Source organism: Chrysochloris asiatica, unplaced genomic scaffold (genome assembly GCF_000296735.1).
Source record: "Chrysochloris asiatica unplaced genomic scaffold, ChrAsi1.0 scaffold00420, whole genome shotgun sequence".
Classification (NCBI taxonomy): Eukaryota; Metazoa; Chordata; class Mammalia; order Afrosoricida; family Chrysochloridae; genus Chrysochloris; species Chrysochloris asiatica.
This window is the reverse complement of record NW_006408938.1, coordinates 582,283-585,914: the sequence shown is the minus strand read 5'-3', so window position 1 is coordinate 585,914 and position 3,632 is coordinate 582,283. Positions and strand designations below refer to the sequence as shown.

Here is a 3,632-nt window from a genome sequence, read left to right as displayed (position 1 = left end):
TAATAATAGAGTTTCTAAATCCATGAGTATGAATTCAATATACAACTATGTTATTGAAAAAATAAAAATGAACAAGAACAGCAGTTTTCCTCCAGCTTTTTGGGTGGTAGCTACCGCTGGGCTCTGGCTCACAGTCAGCTGACTGCAAGGCATCTTGGACAGAGGCCCTGGGACCCAGCACCCCGCTGCCCGCAGACTAGAACTCACGCGCGGCGCCCACCCGCAGAGCTCTGTGCCAGAAGTTTCTCGCCTAGGTGCGCGGGAGCCATAGTCTCCCTGCGAGTGGCCCAGATGTAGGCCATCAAGTGTGTGGTGGTGGGAGACAGAGCTGTAGGTAAAACTTGCCTATTGAACAGCTACACAACCAATGCATTTCCTGGAGAATACATCCCCCCAGTTTTTGACAACTACTCTGCCAATGTTATGGTAAATGGGAAACCCGTGAATCTGGGTTTAGGGGATACAGCTGGATTAAAAGATTGCAACGGATTACGCCCCTTCTCCTACCCACAAACAGACATGTTCTTAATTTGCATTTCCCTGGTGAGTCCTGCATCATTTGAAAATGTCGGGGCAAAGCGGTACCCTGAGGTGTAACACCATTGTCCTAACACTCCCATCATCCTTGTGGGAACCAAGCTGGAGCTGAGGGATGATAAAAACACAATTGAGAAGCTGAAGGACAGGAAGCTGACTCCCATTACATACCCCCAGGGTTTAGCAATGGCCAAGGAGATCAGTGAGGTCAAATACCTGGAGTGCTCTGCACTCACGGGAGGCCTCAGGACAGTGTTTGATGAAGCCATCAGAGCCTTCCTCTGCCCACCCCCCTGTCAAGAAGAGGAAGAGAAAATGCCTGCTGTTGTAAAAGAGCCCAGAGCCTTCTCCTTCCCCCCCACCTCCCCCACCCTGGACCCTTTGTATGCTTTGCTCAAAAATGGTGGAGTGCACTCAATGCCAAGTTTTTGTTACGGTGCACTCAATGCCAAGTTTTTGTTACAGAGTAGTTTTTCCATAAAACCACTTTGAACTAATCAGTCATTTCAAGGTTTGATTGAACGTAAGAATCTGAACTTTCACATTCGATAAAAATTTAGCTAGAAAACAAGCCTTTACTATTAGAGCCTTATTTTTCCAAAGCCCCAATTCTTCCTCAGATTAAGAGTTGCCAAAATACCCTGTGAATTAAGTTGCATTATTGTGCTATAAACACTAAGCACTAAACTGTTTGGAGGACCTTTGTCTTTAAAGAATTATGGCTTCTGATGTCTGGAAATGCAGCCACTGCCTAACTGGTTCTCAGACCTGTCATAAAGCAGTACACATAGCCTCCTTAATGAAACGTTGCCATCTTAACGCACCCAGTAATTTCTCAGCTCACATTCACGGCGTAACCTTGTACTGTATGTCTGAATGGAGTCAGTCTTAAAACTCAACCCTTTGGATCAATTGTTTTGAGTTTTTGTAGTGAGATTTAAAAAAAAATAAATTCATTTGTTAGCTTTTGCTGAGATTTTGAACAGAGGCCTGTCTACCTGTTCCCTTGTGAAGTATTCTGCTGGGTGGAGGGTGGGGAACACGTGATGTGTTAAAGACAGTATTTTGACAAGATTTTAGGTGGCGATTGATTAACACTACATTGTACACAGAATTGTGAAACTGAATAAAAATGTCACGGGTCAAAATTTTTCCCAAGGTTAATTTCTGTCCAGTACACTAGATGAGACAAAACAGGCCAGTGTTATCAGTGACTTTTCTCCGTCTTTTCCTTTCTTTCCCACCTGCCAGCACGCCTCCACAGTCGGACATTAAATTCATTTTTGACTGCCCATTCCCATAGATGCTTAACTTAGTGTGTGCTTTTCTTGTAGAATCCCTTCTTCAAGAGCAGTATGTCTCCTTGTATTATAACATCTTTCTGATAATGCTGTAGAAAGTGTGTTTGTTTCCTAGAGGAGCCCATGCATTCCGTTTCCACATTACTTTATTCAATGCTACTTAAGTACTCTACTTAGTTTTCAAGTAGCTAGGTGTAAAGATCATATGTTGCCAGTTTACAGTTTTTGGAATATTTTCGATACCCTTGAACTATGAATTTTCTTTAACATCAGTCTTGCCAGATTACCAACACTGTAACTTGACTAATACTGACCCGCTGCCATACCTCACCTATGTGGACACATGCTTCCTATTGTTGCTTTTCCTAAAAAAGGTCCATGAGGTTCTGTAAACTCAGTGCTTAACCGTCCTGCACACCTTACATACTGGCAAGAATATAATGTTGGACCTTTCAACCACTAGAACAAAAGTTTTTTAAATTGACAGTTGCAAAATTGTGGAGTGTTTTTACATTGATCTTTTGCAATGCAATTAGCACTAAGTTTTGCATGTATGATTTAATAAATTGTTGAATCATAAAAAAAAGAACAAGAATAAATAAAATTCCTTCAGCTTGATAAACCACTTAATATATATTGCAGAAATATATTAAAAATAATAATAATAACCTTAGTTCAGGAGTAAGACTAAGACATATGCTCTTGCTGCTTTAAAACTGTACTGAAAGTAAGCTGTTCTTAGGTGCCATCAGTTGGTTCTGATGTGGAGTGATCTGATCTATACACAACAGAATGAAACATTGGCTGGTCCAGCATCGTCATAACACTGTCGATCCCTTTGAGTCCATTGCAGCTGCCACTAGGTCAATCTATATCATTGGTGATCTTCCTCTTTTTTTACTGACACAAGCATGACAACAGTAGTGACGTTGGCCCAGGATTGTGCTAGAACTCTGAATCACATATAAAGGAATATTTAGAAGATTGGAAGGCTTACAGCTAGGGTAATGTGTAGCAAAATCAAGAAATCCATTGCTTTCTGATTCAAGATGCTTAGAGGATCCTGGAGCCACCACCTTGGGAGAGATCAAGCAAGGGAAGGATCAGAACAGCCACGAACGCCTGACAGAACCGCGAGATACAGGTGTGGACATTCTTATTTTGGGTATCTGTTAATTTGGTCTCTCGCTGTCTGTGCATCTCCAGTCTGGTGACTAGAGGGGATTCTTGAGAGAATGGACACCCCACACCCATCCTTGGAGGGTTCTACTACGCATGCACACAGATGTCTTCTAAATGTAAAGTGACAGTTTCCACTTAAAACCAAACAGCCACCACTTGTCTGTCAGTTTGTCGTACTGTGGTGGCCTGTGAGTTGCTGTGATTCGGAAAGCTATGCAATTGGTATTTTAAACACCAGAAGGGTCACCCATGGTGGAAAGGTTCCGATGAAGACAGACTAGGAAGAATGAGTGATGAACTACTTCCAAATATTTAGTAACTGAAAACCTTATGAATAGCAGAGAAACACTGTCAGATATAGCGCCGGAAAATGAGCCCCTCAGGTTGGAAGGCACTCAAAATGCTACTGGGGAAAAGCTGCCTCCTCAAAGTAGAGTGGGCCATGATGACCCGAAAGGAGTAAAGCCTGTAGGAGAAAAGCCCTTGGGACGTTCATTGGCTGATGGGGCACAACTCAAAATGAAGAGAAACAGCTGTTAACATCCATTGAAAATCAGAACATGGAATGTACCAAGTATGAATCTGGGAAAATCGGAAGTTGTCAAAAATGAA

General features: G+C 42.3%; 1 pseudogene; it reads left to right on the top strand.

The window, feature by feature from the left end:
- The first annotated feature begins 291 nt into the window (after nt 1-291).
- Nucleotides 292-868, top strand: LOC102827505 (annotated as a pseudogene).
- Nucleotides 869-3,632: the final 2,764 nt, after the last annotated feature.